Source organism: Corapipo altera, unplaced genomic scaffold (assembly GCF_003945725.1).
Source record: "Corapipo altera isolate COAL_440 unplaced genomic scaffold, ASM394572v1 0, whole genome shotgun sequence".
Taxonomy (NCBI): domain Eukaryota; kingdom Metazoa; phylum Chordata; class Aves; order Passeriformes; family Pipridae; genus Corapipo; species Corapipo altera.
The window spans coordinates 63,764,924-63,785,656 of record NW_020884872.1 but is presented as its reverse complement, the minus strand read 5'-3'; the positions used below and the strand labels follow the sequence as shown (position 1 = coordinate 63,785,656).

Below are 20,733 nucleotides of genomic sequence, written 5' to 3'. Positions count from 1 at the left end.
TCTGTTGGAGAAAACCTAAGCAGGCAAAGCTTTGGCATGGTTCTGCCTTAAAGAAATTCCTCAATGAAAATCAAGAGGCCTAAGAGTCAAGGAGTCACATTTTGTTAGATTATAAGCTTTTCAGATAATGAAAACTTGAAGTGTCTAGCCATGCCCACTGTGTCTGTGCAACATGATTTCTCTTTTCCAGATTGAGTTCCAAACAGCTCAGAGGACAGCTGAGCAGTTGCAAGCTCTGGAAAGACCTCCCTATTCCCTAGAAAGCTTCTGTTTATGCCCCCTTTTACTAGCTGAAGATGTTTGACCTCTACATAACGAGTATGCTCCCTGGTTCAGAGCTGTGACTCACTGTTATGATCTGGTTATTAAAATTATTAGAAATGTCTCTACCCAAATTAAGGTGCAAACGAGATCAGATGTCAAAGTCAATAGTATGGGTTTTATTTAATGCTAAACGTGAGACAGAGAGAGAGAAAGAAATAGGAAAAAGGGGTGGCAGTGGGGGTGAAGAAAGAAAGTGATATAGAGAAATTAAAATAGAAAACATATCACCACTCCGTGTAACTTGGCAGTTGTCCTGTCAGTCTGGTTCTTCTGGTCTTCTTGGTGGTGAGGGTCCCACAAACCACAGAGTCCAGTGGATTAATGTACGTTCAGGAGATGCCAATGCACCTCCCCTGGGCCTGGGGGGGAAGTTTTGCACTCTCTTGTGACAGGTTCTGGATTTGTTACTTCACTTGGATCAATCCTCTTGTGGTAGAAGGCCTCAGGAATGAATCAGGGGGGTACTTTGGGGGTCCTTGTTGTTTTGTGACCCATTCTCAGCTGCCTCTCACAAGAATGTCACATGAGTATGTGGTCTTCTCGGAGTGTGTGTGGGGGGATTTACTTCTTCAGTTTGGTGTGGAGACATTTCGCCATCACACACCCAGAACCCTTCTCCTCCACCACGCACTGAGCCCAGCTAGGGCTGATTCTTAACCCAGATACATTCTTCTTTCCTGAGACTTGTTTACTTTTTCTCAGATCTGAGATTATTAGATAATAGTCTTATCTCAAGTCCCCCTTCACAGTCCAAATTCCAGTCAGGCTTTGGTGATCACAGACAGGCAGTTGCTTCCTTGCAGTTTGACAAAAAGTCTTTCTATGATTTTGATAATGTTTAAGACATTACTGACCTTTCAGTCCATCACTCTCACTTTTCCCTATCTTTTGCTTATGTCCCACAAAATTTTTCTCCTTGAAGAGGTACACATTGCTTCTCATGTTAAGGTGAAATATCCCTCTTCTTTCAAGAGGGTTTTGGCCTGGTCATTCCCTCCAAGTAACTTTCTACACAAATGAAAAACAAATCAAAAGTCTTCTAATATTTAAAATACTACTACAGCAATCAAGTCTATTGCTATCAGTAAGGGAAACAATCAGTAGGAATATGTTGCATAATTGCTAATAGAGTTTAATATGTAGTCTATGTTTCTATCTTATTTTAATTAAAAGGCCCATGATTTATTTGCCTCACCACTTTCATATAAAGAACTGTCAATTTTTAATACAGTGAAGATGTGTAAGAGCTAAGTTGACTGACAACCAGTCATTGACCCATGAACATAAATAACTTCCAAAATGAGAAATAAGGTAAATATCAATTAAGGAGTTGTTCAATATTGTTCTCACAGAAGAAATAAATATCAAGACACTAAAGTATTTTTCAGTGAAAAATATGTATATATGTGGGTTTTTTCTGTCTCCTTGTCACACAGTATCTGGTGTGATATTTACAAAGCAATTTAGATAGCTCAATACATTAAACCCAACTTTTGGAAATGTGTTACAGACACAATTCCCAAGGCAACATAAGAAAGTTAGATGTTTCATCTACAGGTGCTTTAATAACAAAATGAAAAACTGCAATCCACTTTTATTAAAAAGTCTTAAAATGCCTGAGGGAAAAGTAAGATCATAGTTTTAAATTTCTTTAGGTGACACAAAAAGTCATTAACTTTTACCCTAGACTGCATTGTGTTAGGTTCTATAAAATACAATGAAGGCACATTTGCAACAACTTGAAAAAAATATACAAAAGGGCACATATGATGATATTTTTTCACTTATAATATTTCAAAGTTGAGGTAATTAAAATTTTTAGTATGAAATCTTGATAGAAATGCAACTTTATCATTTAGAAAAAAACCTTTTGAAAAAAAAAAGAAAGAAAAAAACAAACAAAATAAAGTACTAGCTTTTTCATATCTTTACTGAGTATTATGACATCCAGGCTATACTACACAATCTGGTTTTCATTTTACTCCACAGAACATTCAAAGATTCTAATTTCTAAGTATGTTGCTGTCTGTGCATATCTCCATATGTGTATCTTTCTATGCCTTTGTATATGAAATACAAATTGCAATTTCCAGTTATTCCTTACTTAAGGTTAAATTCAAAGGTAAAATTTACATCACACCTAAAATACAAAGTACATACACACATAAAGCTAAACTAAAAACGTCTAATTTTTGTCAGGCATCTAAACTATGCATATAGGTGATTTACATTGAAAAGCACATTTGTACTATTTAAAACACAATCTTTAAATGTGTATTTTTAAGGACATCAATAGCAACAGATTTCTCAAACTTCATGCAAAATAAAAAGTCAATTACTGAATGTATTTTAACTATAAATTTATCTAAACAGGAATACTGATTATGACCACTGTTATTGCTCCTGCTTGCAGGCTGCCTTAAATGTATCGCAGTATTGTCCAACTAATACCTCAATAACTTGTCTGGATGACTTTTTGTCATTACCATAATATAACTAAACTAGTGTGGGCCACAGAATGTAACAGTAGAGTTATTCATAACAGCAATAATAAGCAGCTAACGAAGTATACTTAACAAACTGTGCTGTAGAAGAAGGAAATCATCTCCTATTCTGACACATGGGAAGCCACATACTTAGCTAATGTCTACTGCTGACAAGTACACAAGAAGCCACTGACTTCCTGTTAAGATCCGATTATTGAGAGTTGCTTCTGTCCGAATTAAGGTGCAAACGACATTATATGCCGGTCAATAATACAGATTTTATTTAACTATGAATGTGAGATAGATGACGAAATAGAAAAGAGAGGGGGGAGGGGGGGAGAGAGAGAGAGAGAAAAGACAGCCACCAGCTGTGGATCCAGTCGCATCCCATTGGTCCTTCTTCACCCCACATTTCTCAGTGGTGGATGTCCCAAGGTTGTTCAAAAATTTTCACTATTTATAGATTTTAGCTAACAAAGGAATTAATGCTCATTGGCTACAAAGTCTTTTAATGCTAATCAGTCCATCTGCTGAGCCTTTTTGTTCTTTTGAGTCAATGGGTTTCTGGAGTTGGTGGGTTGTGATGTCCCCCGATGGAATTACCTTTACACCAAGTTGATTTCAACAGAATTGCTGAGCTGGCTTTTCTTGTGGCCCATAAATTCTGAAGTCTTTGTGTCCATTATCAGTGATACATTCTTGTCCCAAAGCTTTGTTAACCTCACTCTAGGTCTGAGATAACACCTGGACAATAGTACCATCTTTACCTTATCTCAAATTCCCACTGTGGTGGCTTATTTTACAATCCAAGTTGCAGTATGCCCTGAGGTATATGTGGGGAGGGGGGGGGAGCTTCAATTGTTGGTGGTCACAGATGTCCCATAATTTGGGGTGATCTTTTTTTGACCAGTGATACACGTACTAGCAGTTGTTTCTGCACACAGTTCACCACTGTGCGTATTTTTGTCTGGATGTATTACCCAGGATGTGCCAATCAGATCTTGCCTTCACCAGGCCTGGAGTTCGTGGCATCCTGTCACTCCCTGCTGTGCTTATCTCATGGCAAAGTCCTTCTGTGGCCTAAACAGTAACTGAGACAGGCAACTATCCTCTTTAAGTCCCTACATTTCCATTTTTGGCTCCCGGAGGTCACCCCCCACGCCGCAGACCCACAGCCACCGCCCGCCGCTCTCTGCCATTCCTCTGTCGCCCGTGCGGCTCCCAGACTACACCTCCCGCGCCGCCGGGATACCCCTGGAGCCACCCAGCCACTGCTCTGACCGCAGCCCTCGCTCGAAGAGAAGTACGCGCCCCGCCGGCGCTGGCACTGGCACTGTGCACCGGAGTTCCTTCCTGCCACTGCTGCCGCCTCCCGCCTGCTCCCCCTCCGCCCCGATGGGGCACCGACACATCGCAGACAGAGCCAGAGCCACCTGCCCGCCGCCGTGGCATCTGGAATTGGCACAGCCAGATTCCCCTGCTCGCCGCTGCCACTGTGTCAGATGCCACTGCCGGGGCCATGTGGCTGCAGCGAAACTGCTCTGCCGGCTCGGCAAAACGGAAGTGAACAGAGTGATTTGCTGGGGGATATATTTTCCTCCCTTGGTGTTGCTTTTGTTTTGTTTTGCCCTTTGTTTTTTATTAAAAACTGTTATTTCGTTTCTACTGCTTCCTCATAAGTCTCATAATTTATTTTTAAATTGACAATAAATCCAAAGAAGGTCCTACCTCCTTTAACACTGTCTTTAACCTGAGACATCCAGTCAGCGGGAACTTCATTGGGGTTCCATGACTTTTTAATTACAATAGAAAGTGTCTAGAGAAAGATATCAAAGCAAAAAACAAACCTAATCGTACACAAGCACTTTTATCCATAAAGACTGTATTATACAACTTTAATACATTTTATATATTCTTAAATCTGATTTAGTTCTTTATAACTTACTGGGAACTCTGCCTTGTGTGAAACCTTTAAAAGGCATTTGGAATTACAAGTTCTGACTGTTGCTAAAAGTGAAAGATTGTAATGAAAGAAGAGCTTAGTCATAATCAAACAATCACTGAGATTGTCTCCTCAAAGGGCAAGACCTTTTAAATAATATACTATTATGATATAGACATGATCTATAGCTCAGAATCCTTTCTTCAACAAATCTCTAAGATTTGAAGATCTGGAAAGAGTGGTGACATTATATGGATATAAGGATGTCCTGTCTAGAAAAAATGAGGAGGGTTAGAATGAACTGTCACACCCATAAACTATGTCACAGTGCAAGTATCTATTTGACCCTATGCAAAGGGTTTTTTTTTCACTGAAAGGTTTTCTTCTAGAAGTAATTTTAGACAAAATACAGATGATGAGACACTGTTTTACAAGAGAAACGCTGAAGTCATTACTAAATTATTTACCCCACCCCTGTCCTACAGAATATGATTGTGTCTTAAATGCTTGTGTAGCTCTTTAAAGTGGAATAGACTGTACCCTTATGACAGCCTGTGATTAATTGAAAGGTGATTAATTGAAAGGTTTATACATACTATGACCCTGAAATAACTATTTGGTATGCAGTTTTGAAATGTAAAAGCAAAACTGTTACTGACTCTGTATTGGGTCTGGCTGAGATAGAGTTCATTTTCTCACAGCAGCCCTCACAGTGCTGTGTTTTGCAGTGGTGGCTGGAAGGGTGTTAATAACACACCAGTGTTTTGGCTACTGTTGAGCAGTGCTGGCACAGCATCAGCGCTGTCTCTCAAAATTCCTCTACCCCATCCCCACCCCACCCCCCTTCCCCCCCACGAACGTGGGCAAGATCCTGGGAGGGGACACAACCAGGCCAGCTGACCCAAACTAACCAAAGGGACATTCCGTGCCATATGGTGTCAGCTCAGATATAAAACCTAAGGGAAGGAGGTGGAAGGGGAGGGCATTCTTTATGTACTATATTTGCTCTCTGAGCAACCACTCTGTGTGCTAAAGCCCTACTTTCCAGTTAATGGCCAGACATTGCCTCCTAATGGGAAGTAGAGAATAAACCTTGTTATTTTCCTCTTTCACTTTTGTTTTGGTAAACTGCCTTATCTCAACCTACAAATCATTTTCCATCTTATTCTCTCTCCCCTGTCTGACTCGGAAGAGAAGTGATATAGCACCTTGGTGGGAGCCTGGCGTCAAGCCAAGGTCAAACCACCCAAATATATTATCTGGCAATTCTCAGAACAGGTTTTTTAATCAAACTCCATAGGATTCTAAGGAAAACTATTTTCAGTAAAAAGACTATGTTTTTGTTTGTTTGTCTGTTTTTTTAATGTAACAGTTCTGTTAAAAGATTATTTAGATGATCCTAAAAGTCCTTTCCAAACTAAATATTTCTGTGATTCTATGAGCCTATATGCATGAAAAAAAGTGGTTTACTTTTCTAGTTTCACATTTGTCCTTTTCTGTATATAGAAAATGTACAGAAAATTTTGACAATTTTAAGTTGCTGTTTACTGTAAATGAATGGTGATTGGACAAACAGAGAAATGGTAGTAAGAACTTCACTGGTAAGAAGATTGGATTGGGTTTTTTTTAATTCCTTTTAAGACATAAGAGGAAATGTGTTGCATAAGGGAAGTATATATACACATACACATATGCATACACATACGCATGTACATGTCTGTATATAAAAGTAGTTCTCAAGCCTACTTGCAGTGAGCTGCAATTCAGAAGCAGTTTCTTTGAAGGACAAAAAAAAATTAAAATTAGTCTAAGTTAATTACAATACACCCTACTCTGATGAAAAGTAACCTCAGATGTGGGTAGATACTTCAGAGTGGATAGACTCCTATTATTGTTGGATTGCAACTGTACATTAATAACCAAGAGTCCCTAAGTTAGTTAGACATACTCTTTTATAATTTTTCTGTCAGGGAAGATAATGCACCTTTTACATCTGTTCTGGTCACAGTGAGCAAATCTTAAAAATCATTGATGCCCAAGTTAGTGAAAATTTTTTTCCACAGTGATAATAACATCTAATTCATAAACTGCTCGTTATTACTACAAAATAAAATTTGAGCATGTTTGATAAAGAATATAAATTCTGAAAGTTTCCAAATAGTGCTTGATAACTGCCTTTCTAGTTTCTATCTGGTGCAAGATTTCTCTCTCAAATAACATAAAAATAAAAAATAAAAAAAAAATTGAAAATACATAAACAGAAAAGTATGCTAAATCCCAGAAAAGTGTATACAATGTCAAGTTTTTTATACTAGAGGTACCTCTCTCTCATGTGATCATCATACAGATTGTAATCAAGAAAAGAAGAACATTGAGGACTGCGTGAAAAAAACAACAACAACCAAATAAAAAGAAAACCCATACTGATCATGTTACTGAAAATGTGATATGTGCTCTTAGAAATAGAAAAAATATACCTAGAAATGTACCCAGAAAGTCTGTTAGTACCTTAAAATGATAGGTATTAAGGACCTAGTAAGTTTGCAAAAGCTTTTTTGTTATCTAATTTGAAAACTCTGAAAGACACGAGATCTGTGGGATGCTGTAAAACAAGAATTGCAGAGTAGACTTAACCTGAAGGTCCAACAGTTTACTGAATGTTACACCATCTGGATGAGATAAAGAAGAAGAAACTGGAAACTGTATTGAAACTAGTAGAGCTGTAGAGAGAATCTGAATCACATAAAGATGTTAATGAAAAGTTGAAACACGAGCTGTTGATACAGTCTAGAGAACTTGAGACATGCACAGACAAACAATATTAATATCAAAATATGTTTGAAGATGACCAGAGGGATTTCTTCAGGCAATCAGACCACAGGAATAAAAATAATATAGTAAGAAATAAACAAACTGTGCTTGATTTTTTAAAAGATCTAGGGGAAAAAAGGCACCACGTAATCCTTTGCCAAAGCAAGTTGAAAACAAACTAGTGAATAAGATGAGGTTATTAATCAAAGTGATTACAATTTACAAAGCAGACTGAGAAATTTAGTTAATTGGTAAACACCAAAAAAGAATAGAATCCATAAGTATTGCTTGAAGAGTGGAGATAATTTATATTTTCAGTTTTAAATATATTTCTCACCAAAAAAAGGGGAAAAAAAAGAAAAATAATTATATTTATGCAATTAGTTAAGCATTGGAACAGGCTTTCCAGGGAAGTGGTGGAGTTTCCATCTCTGGAAGTATTCTGAAAACAGCGAGCAGCCAAGTATCATGCAGCTACACACTGCCTCCCTCAACAATAGGATTGAAGAGAGAATATAGAAAACTTGTGGGTTGAGATAAAGACAGTTTAATAGGGAAAGCAGAAGCCTCACACGCAAACAAAACAAAAGAAGAAATTGATTCACTGTTTCCCAAGTGTAGGCGGGTGTTCAGCCACCTTTGGCAGAGCAGGGCCCATCACGTGCAAAGATGGGAAAGCAAATGCCATCCCTCCAAACATTCCCCCTCTTCCTCCTTCTTCCTCCCACTTAATATATTGAGCGTGATGCCATATGGTGTGAAATATCCCTTTGGTCAGTTGGGATCACCTGGTCTGGCTGTGTCTCCTCCCAGTCTCCCATGCACCCACAACTTTCGTGCCAGCATGGCAGTACGAAAAGTAGAAAAGGCTTTGGCTCAGTGTAAGCACTGCTCAGCAATAACAAAAGCATCTCTATATTATCAACTTTGTGTTCAGCACAAATTCAAAACACAGCCTCATACCATCCACTGTGAAGAAAATTAACTCTACCCCAGCCAAAACCAGCATATGAGTAGACGTGGCACTTTGCGATATGGTTTAGTGGACACAGGGATATTTGGTCAAAGGTTGGACTTGATGGTCTTGGAGGTCTTTTCCAACCTTAAAGATTCTGTGAAAGATGAAAGGCCAATCTTCTTCAGGAAAAGGATGTGTGACTTACGAAATGTAGACCTGTGGATTTGCCCATAGTCTGAGTGTATGTGCTCTGAAATTACATCAATTGAATGTATTTAAACTAATCTTGTACTTTCTCATGAGAAGGAAGAATTTTACAGTGCTGGGAGGTCTATCTGGTGGCTTAAAGCTGCACTAAAAATTTCAGCATGTAAACTGACTAGGATATCAAAAAAAAAACAAAACCCAGGTAATGTTCCTGGATTACAAGTGCATTTAAATTGATAAAATGCCATCCACTACTGGCAGAAATTCTATGGAGTAGAAAAGGAAAATGCACATTATGCTTTAACTACTGAGTTAAAACTGTACCAAAATGAATCAGATACAATAGGAGTTTTTGGAAAAATTCTATGTCATCTTTGTTCTTTATTTTATCATTGTCTGCAATGATAAGAGAATTCAAAGAGACAGGTATATAACCTACAATAATTTTTGTTTAAATGCTTTTTACAAATATGTTTCATGTCCATGGTCTGAAATCATTTATTATTCAAATATATTTCAGAAAGATGTGAGAATGACATTCAGATAAAAATTGATGGCATTTTGTTTGTGATTGTTTTTTTCCTGGTTTTTGGGTTGGGGGGATGTCTTTTTTTTTTTTTTAAGTCAAAAGTATCAGGGGAAAATGAGATATTGTTACATGCAGTAAAATCTCATGGACAAGTTTTTCTTTCCTGATAAGGTGGCGATAAAAATATTAAGAGAAATTTTAAAAATAAATAAATTAATTAATAATTTGTGGTCTTAGCTTCTGTGAAAGATAAGGGTGCACTTCACCAGACCAAATATAACTACCCAACTTGCAGATTAATCTTAGTCTGTGCTTCCTTAGGCAAAAGAGAAAAATATGCATTTTAGAGGGAGCAACTCATTGCACACTAGAGGAATACACACCCTGATTTGTTCCCTAATTTTTTTCCCCTTTGGCTAAGAATGGAGGGAGCTGGATGACTGCTTCATCCATAGAGATTTCAGAAATTTAACGGGTAGGCTCCTACTCAGACTGATTAGAAACTGTAGCAAAACTAAGTGAAAAATATGATTTTAATGATAGTAAGACATTATAAAAAGAGGACCAAGTGTTGTATGGGGATTTAAAGATGAAAAAGTGTATCTGGATTTTTTTTTTAGAAAAACAATCATTTAGGAAAGTGACAAATTATACATGCCTTGCAAAAGGATGAAAAAAAAAGGAAAAGAAGCTGAGCATTTTGTTGCTGAAAACTATATTGTACTAGATGTATTAAAGAAAAAAAGTGATAGAGAAGATATAAGCCTCAAATAAAGGATATCTAGCCAGGTCCCAGAGAAGTTTAATTATGAGGATTTGCCAAATTGGTCCAGGATAAATTTCTGCTCATTACTCTATATATTATATCATGTCAAAGTTGTTAGAATTATTTAATACTTGCTACCCAAAAAATACAGGTTACAAGTCAGAGGAAAGAATCACCATCACAGGCAAAGCTACAGAAAAGAATACAAAGATACTATAGGATTTTTAAAATTATTATAAGAAATACAGACTAGGAAGACTATGTGTGATACCTTCAGAAGACAGGGTAGATGAGTCACTTCAGACTCTTTTTGAGATTACGAGCTCAGGAAAATTGAAGCAAAAGAAAATTCCATGTGCATGTTAATTTAGAACCAAATCTGTAGTATGCCAACATTTGAAATAATAATAAAAACAACAGTCAAAATAATAACAATAACAGGAATAATAGCTGATTATTGCAGTGAAAAGAATCATCTTGTGGAATTACAAAAAGACCATTTTATGTACTAAAATCTATGCAATTAAGGCAATAAGGCAATAGAGGATTTAGAAATAAACATTGGTAAGCACCCTTAAAATAGTGAGGTGGAAAAATTCCAACATTACTGAAACTTTCATCTAAGCTAGGTTTGCATTGGTGATTGCATGCCTTTTACCTTTTTCTCTCTCATTGTTTAGGAACTGTTAAAGTGAAAGTACAATAATTGTAGTTTTCATAGCAATAGTCATTATAAGAATCATGGTTGTTATTGTTATTATAAGCAAGTACGGAACAGAATTTTGATTGGATTGCTGACCAGACATAACAGGAACTGCATCAACCTTCACTGGATTTCTTTCAAATTCTGTATTCACATATGACTATTTTAGAAATTGTTGAGATAATTGATCAGATTATCAGCTTTCTGTAAGAAATGTATCTTATAGCTTCTATTATTGCCTGCCTTGTAACGAATCACCTCTAGTGCTTGAATAATTAAATTGGCTAATTTTAAGCTGAAATAAGAGCAGGACCTGTCAGTCATTAACAGACATTCTCATGAATTATCTTGGTCACTGGCCTTTCTGTAAGCAGAACTAACATGTAAAAATAGCATCAGCAATAAACCTTTGGTAGTTAAATGGCTTCTATTCCCCATGAGTGCCTTCATAACTACAGTTTTCTTGGTAGTGAAGTTGTAATGACAGCCGTCATCAATGGGCTTTCATGAAATATACCCTGACCTTTAGATGCTATATGTTACAATTACTGCTGTAAAGCCTTTGGGGCCTTGAACTGAGATGTCACACTTCAGCATAGCTGCAAATTGTTAACAATTCTTAAAGTCATCTGAGAAGTTATAAGAGCTTTTCTTGTAATTTTTTTCTTTTAATATGGGAACTGACACACAAGGATGATAATTTGCTGTTGAAATGCAAATATTGGCTGAGAGACAATTATTTCATGAACAGGTTCTGAAAACAAGACATTTCACTGTAGAGGTCACACATTTAAAAAAACCCCTCTGCTTGACTATGAAAAAAAAATTAATGCAACAGACAATTAATGCAAAAGAGGCTGCTTGGAAACCACAGCTGCATAACTGCTTCTGTTGTACTACTGAAATACATGAGTTTTAAGGACATTTAAAAATGGTAAGAACCTTAGTAAGATAAAAAGGGCAACAATAGAAAACTCATTAAAAGCTGGATCCCTGAAGAACTGTTCTACCAAAAGAATCAAAGCTGACTTACAAACCTACCTTCAAAAAACTATGGTCCAGAATTCATGCCATTAGCTTAAATGAATAAATAAAATTAATATTACACACTCTTTTTAGACATGCTCTTACCTCTCATGTCAACTCAAAACCACTGTATATTCTTCTGTTTGAGAAGTTCTGCTACAAACTGTGAATGCAGGAGTTCAATACTTGGAAAAATCTATGCTGATTGAGAACAAAGATGTGTATTGGTTCATCATATCTAAAAGAATAAAAACAGAGAGGATTATATGCAGATGAACAAGTAATGTACTTTTGCTATTTAATGTCATTTTTTTAGTGTTATGCTGAGTGTTTCTTCTGCGAAAAAAAGAGGAAACTTAACATTATGAACATTCTAAACTTGCCACTGGTAAGGATAGCTCTCTTTGAACAGTTTACTATAGATTTCAGTGTTTCCTTAGAATAAAATTGTGGTAGTTTTCCTATTCTGTCTTCTTAGTAGAGTATATCTTGTAACAAAAATATGGACACTTGTTTGGTTTTTTTGCTAAAAGTAACCATTTTAAAGCCATTTATTTTATCATAAATCTCTTTACTGAATATATGCACCAAATACTTTCCCCATGTAACTTTCCAAACAAGAGTGGCCTGTTGAAACCAAAATCTGTGAAGACTTTAATGGGAATGCCATTCTATTTCAATTTTCTCAGGTAATCATGAATTTGTTGAGAAACAGTTTCACTAGCTGTAGCCTTACTCCTGATTATCCTCCTATTCTGCGGGGCTGTTATAAAGCAGGTAAGTAAATGTTTCATCATGTTTTCAAAAAAAAAAAAGCTCACAAATGATAGTAGAAAACTTCAAGAAAAATAAAAAAGTATTTTGCATTTGACTGTTTATATTAGTAAAACCAAGGAGTGTATGGCTATTGTATTTCTACAATAGTTCACAAATTTTCAAGGTTTTAATAACTTTTTCAAGGGGTGTGGTGTGTGTTTTATCATACAATTTATAGATATTTTCTTGGATGTTTTGAGTGTTTTCTTGTTAACATCTATAAAAAGATAACTTCTTTTTTTTTTTTTTTTTTGGTAGCTTCTTGATCTTAAAACATCCCTGAGCCAAATTTTCAGAAAATGGCTGTTATTTCAGAAAAGAAAAAGAAATAAAAAGGAAAAAAAAAAAGAGAACTATAAAAACTCCAAACCTCTAAATGTAGAGAATTATTCTGGGAACAAGACTTGAATCTCTCTCTTCTTTGTTTTCTTTTGTATTACTATGGAGGGAATATAATTTAGTAGATGTTATAGAGAAATATTATATAGTATTTTTCATAATTATTTTATTCTTTGTGCTAATTATTCTGATAATCAACTTTAAAAGAAAACAGCTTTTTGAAAACTAATGAATATGGTTGATTCTAAACAATCTATTTACTATATGCCAAATTCATAGGAAATATAGGGAGTGCAGAGACTGCTATCTCATTACAAAACTAATAAAGGATACCCTTCAGACAGGAACATTTACTACGATGAAATAAAATTTGCCTTTCAGGACAAGACATAAGATCATTCTGTTAACAAAAGACACATGGCATGATTCTTGTTTTGGCCTGAGGTGAGATTCAGGCCACCACAATGCCATCTGAAATAGGAATTAGGTGTAATTTAGGCATCCCAACAGCAAAAATGTAGTTAAAATCACCTTCAATACCAATAATTTCTAATTCACACACAGATGACCATATATATTATGTTAATACTACCAAACTAAAGCAGTCCAGGACCTTGTCCCCAAGGCCAGACAGCACTGACTGCTTTTTGCATACACTAGTTTGGATTGTTTTCCTCTATAGAAGTTTTGTATTGGACAGAGATGTCTATAATCATACATAACAGTGATAGCTTTTTTACAGTGGTACTTTTTAGTCATTTTTATTCATTTAAATTTCAACATTTTTTTTTCTTTTTTGTAAACTTCTTTGGGTGACATGCCCTTCATGATGTAAAAAACAAGCATAGTATAAGCTAAAATTTTACCAGTTAAGGAGACTAGAGTGAGAAGTGAGTTCTCAACATTAAAAAGTTCAAACAGTTTCCCTATTTGTCCTGTACCCTTTAAAGCAAGTCCTGGAACATTACCTACTAAGAGTATGAAAACACTAATGAAATATTTTTAATAGTGGGAAGCAGAAGTGAAGCTTTTTGGGATTTTTTTGAATTAAAATGACACTCAGGTTTTAAGCAAGCTCTAAACATACCTGAAGAATGGCATACAAATGCAGGTACAAAAAGGCAGATAAAACTAGCAAAAAACTAGACAATGCTCTTCCTTTATTTTCTAAATTACCATGACACTAAAATAAGATGTGAATTTTGCATCTTCTTAGTGGGTTCCTAGGTTGCAGTCAGCTAGGAAGTGCTGAGCTCTAATCTGAAGGTTCCTCTCACTGTTATGATGACTACAACACAATGTTTCTGGATCCCACATGTTTCAAGTACATTCCCATTAGAAAACCAAAGACCTTCTTCAGACTTAATCAAGGAATGCTTCAAGATCTTCCAAACTGAAAATGTAAAATTGGATTCTACGGAAGAACTAGTCATTTTTTTAAATTTACTTACTATAGATAGTCAAGAAGCATATCTTTGTTATGATGACATAGTATTTGTGTCTTGTAGTTTGTCATTAATCAAATATAGCTGTTCTGTCTCACTGTGAGTAAAAAAGGGGACTGCCAGGTTTTTATTCAAGATAATTAATGGTCATCTGAATTTTTTATTCAGACTGATGAGCCTGTAGAGACTCATTCCAGAAATGATGCAGCTGTTAAGTTTAATAGAATATCTTAAATTGAAATAATTTAAATGTGCCTGAATTGAAAACATTTATGTAATATTCAGAAGTAGGTCCCTACAGAATTTTGCATACCAAATGTTACACAGCTATAATTTTACATTCATTCCCCACTAACTCATTTAATCTGTGGTAATTAACTATCTACCTGTGAAAAATTAGATCTAAATATTTACTTCAGAGTTTGGAAACTAAAATACCCATGATTTTCTTTGTAAAAGGAATACATAAAAAGTTTTCTCTCTCTTTACACTGCAATTTGCTATATGGAATGCTCTCAAAGACAAAACAAACAGATAAAAGAATAATTTTTTTAGAGAAAGATTATGTTTAAAACTTGTCTGACTAGATATATTTGCCAGTTTTTCTTCAGCAGCAATGGTTAACACATCAATGTAGCAATCTTATTCCATAGAGAAATCCTGGAGATTCAAGGACATATAGTTTATAACTATAATTATCAGATTTTGTGTAATTATATACAATTTTTCAAAATTTTTAAGAATATATTATTAATTCACATATCTTACGATAAAACTTTTAACATACACATGCAAATTTGAGAACAAAATGCAAACTTATATATTTATGTACAATATTTGCTTAGACAAAATATTATGTACTTAAGAGAGACAATATTCTAAGCACTTCTATTATATTTATTTTGTCAAGTCAGAATTTCTGGGTTTGGCCCCTATTTTGATTTTCTAGTAGTGGAGAAAGAGATTGAGGAAAAGACCCCAGCCTCCTTGGTGAGGCTATACATTACATATACTGAAATTAGTCAATTGTTTCAGACATGCAGCATGGTCTACAGTTTTGTTATAATTTCACTTCAATGATTTAAGAGTTATTTCAAAATCGCAATACTTGATAGAAAAAATGGCATCCTCTTTCCTGCTTTCATCCACTCTCCTCTCCCCTTTTCCAATTTAAGAGAGAAACTTTCTTAGCTAGTTATGTTTCACCTTGTTTTCACTGAACTTTCTGTGCTTAGGAGTTGTACAAATTAGAATGTATAATAAACAATCAAGGGTTTCTTTCAACAGATTCAGTGCCTCTTTTTTTGTAGTAATCAATATTGATCAAGACAGTAGTAGTATATGAACTTAGTATTGTTAGTATTTGGCAGTAATAACAATATGATGCAGGCAGAAAAGTGTGATGGGCAGTAAAAGGGGATATTACTGTCTCTGCCATACCATATCTATAAAACCATTAAACTTAAGGTGAAAAAAAGAAAAAAAAATATTCACCTTGCTCCTTGCTTCCTTTAGGAAGCAAACTTTGCCTTAAAAAGCAAATGCTTGAGTGGAGAATTAACTTGGTTATTTCACAAATCACTGGTATTCAGATAATGCTGACAAATCTTCAGCCACGAGGGGCCTCCAGGCTATTGAAACCCTACCTAGCATCTGTGAATCTTGTTACTTCCACTCCATTGCTTTATTATGTCAGACTACGAAAAACTCTGTATCCCTTGGGAACAAGGATGTCTCACCTTTGTTATGCTATCAATAATTATATCATAATTTTCCTGTTTTGTTCCATTTGATTACAAAGCGTTTCACCAGTTTCAGCATATTAGGTTTCTTTTTTCAATTTTGGACTCAATGATATGTATGATTGAAGAGTGCAAAAGAAGAAAAAATATAATATGACATCCGCTTACTAAGTCTACACCTGTATGCATGTTTTCCCCTCAGAGCAGCTAATACTTGCAGAAGACATCCCACTACTGTTATACTAGTCACAAGAAAGTGACACACGCAGCAACCGAGGTTTACAAACAATGCTTCCTGCCTCCCAAATTCAACCATGATTATTTTCACAAAAGAAATCCATTATGATTCAATATCTCTCCGGGACGAGAGGAAGTAAAGGGATTTTTACAATAGAAAAATCTTTTTCTGCATCCTCTCAAAAAGAGATATGCAGCCATTTTGCTAAATTATACATGTGCAAAGGCTTCAGTGAACAACTGATCGTGTGTATGTATTTAAATATTTCTCATTTTCTTTAAAACAAGAAAAATATTTACCTCATTTTTCAAATCAATATGTTTCTCTTCGGAAGTTTTAAGTCTGCCTGAAAAGAGAGCTTTCAGCTGCCTACAAGATTTTCCTTTTGAGAATGAAGAAATAGCTTTATAATTTCAATCTCAGGAATTTATGTTATATGCAGCTAATTTAGAAATACTACAGAAAGCTAGCAATTACTCCACTTTAGTAATTTCTTTCTTTTAAGGTATGTTCTAGATAGTAGCAAGTTAATAGTGACTGTCTCTCCGTTGCAGCAAAATGGAGAAAACTGACTTAATATATTCCAAGGGATTTCGGAAATTGCAGTTAAAAGAGAAGCAGATGCTTTTAATACCAGCATTTGTACATTTGTTTGTATTCCACAAATTATTTTTAGCGAATGTAATAAAGTAGATTTTATTTTTTTAATTATCAAATCATATTTATAAACATTGCTATAAAGATATTCACCACCATTCCCACTGAAAGAATAAAACATATTATTAAAAGAAAGAGAGTAATAAAGGTCTTGAATACTAATTCTCCTTTCTTTCAAGAACAGCATTTCAGCTTAGATTTCTACCCCAGTGAACTCAGTCTCTGCTCCCACTCAGATAATATTTTTTCTGTTCTTAAATATTTTAAAAATCGTACATATATGTTATGTAAATACAAAGTGTATTTTTTTGTTTGTCCTTTAAGATCACACTTAGAAAAAAATGACCCCTCCTCCTCCTCACCCTAGGGTAAGTCTCTTGAACTGTGACTTGCTAAGAGCACTGCAAAAACAAAACACATATAATATTACATACAGCTTATTTTATATAGGCAACTAGCCACTCTTAATCCTATACCATGTTATGGACTTGTATTAGAGTATCAAAAGCGAAAGCAATTTTGTCATAATTTTGCATCACAGCCTACAAAATGAACCCAAATTGCATGCTTACTTCAAGTTAGTTGTAGGAGTCCCTTCAGTTCTAGGCACTTACACAAAATTATTTATGCCATCACAAAATGCTGGACTGTACAAGCTGAGTCATCTTAGGACAGAATGAATTCACATTCAGAAGTGAGTTTTCTTTTGTTGTAGAAACAGTCCATAGGATAAGACATTAATTTTTATCTTTATGACACACTGTATATTTAACAGGATTCATTTCACTGGCCTACACCTTTACAGTCATTTTAGGTACTACAAAATTTCTAACAAGCCTTCGGATGCTATTTAGTAAGGGTGAGGTTTTTCCTTTACTCCTTTGGGTGCAGACAAGCAAAGGCAGTAAGGATCCAGGTAGACACAAGCAGATTACTCTTCAATAGTCTAACTTAGATTCTAGGCTTTGTTATGGGATCTCTAGCTAGGATAACGCACATTGCTTTATAGGCGTGGTATGTAGAGATTTTTTGAAGGAAACACAAATGTTCAGTTCATATTAGAGACCTCATATTTATATAATTAAAGTTAAGATATAATTAAAGGTAAAATCACATCCAGTACCCAGTTCTGTACCTTTAGGTACAGAAAGGTACGTGAAGTAAATCTGAATCCTACAAAGAAAAAGCAGCATTAAATTCTGGTATCATTTTTTACAAATGGGGCTGAAATGGTTGTCCCAGATTTTCAGATTTGCCATGGTTTATTGTTTTACTGTGAAGATAGCAAATAGAAGATATTAACACTGAAACATTTGTCTTATAAAACAGTTTCTCGGCAATGTCACAATAGATCTTTCCTTTTTCTAACTTAATCTCTCCATTTTCTAACATATTTACCCAATCTCAATTGCTAGCCCTGAATTTTCAAATGTAGAATTTATCACTGGAATATGAAAATAATAGCAGCATTTAAAATAAGAAAAATATTTTTTATTTGTAATTAAACTGGAGTGGATGGGTTTTTTTAATTCCAATGATTGTTTTTACTTTCTGATTTGCTTTCTAAGAACATGCCTATATTGCAACTGTTATCAGTTTATTTAAATATATAATATATATTTATATCCGATATTTGTTTTTTGCATTTTTTTATTTATTCTGGGTCAACCATTCAATTGGAAAAATTAATCTGTACTATATGAGTAATTAAGATCAAATTTGTAGCGGAGCTTGAACAACTGTAACACACATCTCTTGTCTATGATATTTTACTTGTTTCACAAAAAGGCAGTTTCCAAAAAGAAAATTCTATCTGAAATGAGATCTAGAGAATGCATTTGGCATAGGAGTAGGTTTTTCTTCTATTTAATATTTTGTTATATTATGACTACTCTTACTGGTTGTTAAAAATTTGCTCAAAAATACTTAGTATTTTTATGAATATTTTTTTCCAGAAAAAATATTTGACAGCTATAATACTCCAGGAAAAAAAAATCCAACAAAACACAACAAAACCCCAAACTCTAAGAAAAATATAAAGACTATGAACAGATTTAAACCCAGATGAATAAAAAGCTAATTTTTGTTCTACTGATTGAACGGTTAGAAATTTGTTTTAATCCTGTCACTTTAAGACTACTGCTAAAATGACACAAAATATTATCTAAATAACAACAAAAGACAACAAAATGGAACTGTAAACTCCTTTGTGACATTTTAGTCTGCTCTGAAGGACAATGTCCTTGCAAAATGTTTATGTTTCTAATCACTTTGGTGGCGCAAAAGAAAGAACAACCAAGTCCGATTGAGGATTGTCAGACAGTGGAAAAAAGGGATTTGCTTAAGGTAAACCTAATGCAACCCAAGTAAACATCAATTTAGCTAGCAGAGGAGCTAGAGTTTGAGAAGGAGGATAAGAGAAGAATAACCTTTTTTTATGACTAGTTTGCTGTAAGTGTAGTTTGATCTCTAGTGGCTTGCCAAGTAGGTCAACAAAAGTATTTGCAGTAATTGGCAGTGAGTTGCTGGAATTCACTGTCAGAAAATATAGTGTAACTTCTGAAGAGTACTTGTTCCTAAAGGAAAATAACTTCACGGAATGGATTAAAATAATTTTGCACTGCTTGATGAGGCCGTTGGTTAAACTGGTGAGTTGTTTTACTACAGCAGTGTTGCTTTTTGTGTACTTCCATATATTTCACTGAGAAGTCAGAGAGTACAAATTACATTTACATATTATAATAAGATACTACAAAGGACACAAAATGGGCACATTTTTTTTACACTACATTCAGAAACCATATACTGTTATGCTGTTATGTATGTTTGCTCTTTGCAGAAGGGAATTGTCAGCATCCTTTCCAAAGGTATAGCCAGAGCTCTGTGAGAACAGAGCTCATCCTGGGCAATCTTCCTCTTTGTGACGGTAAAAGGAGGGGGAAAACTTTTTGAGCCCTGTAGGGTTCTAGTGTGACTGTTGTCATATAAACTAGGTCAAGGAAAAAGAATGGAGAAAGCTAAGGAGAAAGGGGAAAAGGGATTGAGAGAAATGTACAGGATCAAAGTGTTTCAGTGTAACTACAGTAGGATGCCTAGAAATTTTCAATATAAAGAAATCTGACCTCGCACGAGCCTTTACATGAGCTTTATGTCATCCCTGACTGTGGTCTTCACTCTTCTGTGTTTGAATCAGGATTGAGTCTACTGCAATCCAGGAGAGAGGAAACTGAGACACTATTTCTTAAAATTTAGTGTTTTAATTAATTATTGGATTCTGGTTCCCTGGCCTTCCATTCCAAATAAGTATTAACTTATTAACAAAAAAAAACCCCAACAGCAACAAAAACAACAACAACAACAACAAACCAAAAAACAAAGGAACAAACCATGTATGTTGACTTTTAGGGAAATTTTAGTCCAGCAAATGTTCTCAAAGGTTGGGATAAAAGAGCCTCTCAACTCTCTTCTGTCATTTAGAGTCTTCCAAAACCATGCCAGTAGGCTTTATGTTCTTAAATTTCCTTCATACCCTTCCTGATACCTCCAGGACTTCCAAAACTTGACATCAGATTTACCTTATGAGAAAAGTAGTCTGGTGGCCAGCAGATAGGCATGTTCTCCTCAGTGTGATACCATTCATATCTGTCATCATCCATAGGTTTACTGTGCATATTGTTATTTTGGTTGCCATATACTGAATAATATTAGCCCAGGCCTTGATTTTGGGCTACTCTGCTTGTTACC

General features: G+C 35.1%; 1 long non-coding RNA gene across 1 annotated transcript; it reads right to left on the bottom strand.

The window, feature by feature from the left end:
- Positions 1-589: 589 nt before the first annotated feature.
- Positions 590-17,796, bottom strand: LOC113942931. The gene is made up of 3 exons (XR_003526116.1): positions 17,787-17,796; positions 17,643-17,645; positions 590-683 (listed from the first exon to the last, which is right to left on the bottom strand). It is a non-coding gene; the product is annotated as an uncharacterized LOC113942931 (long non-coding RNA).
- Positions 17,797-20,733: the final 2,937 nt, after the last annotated feature.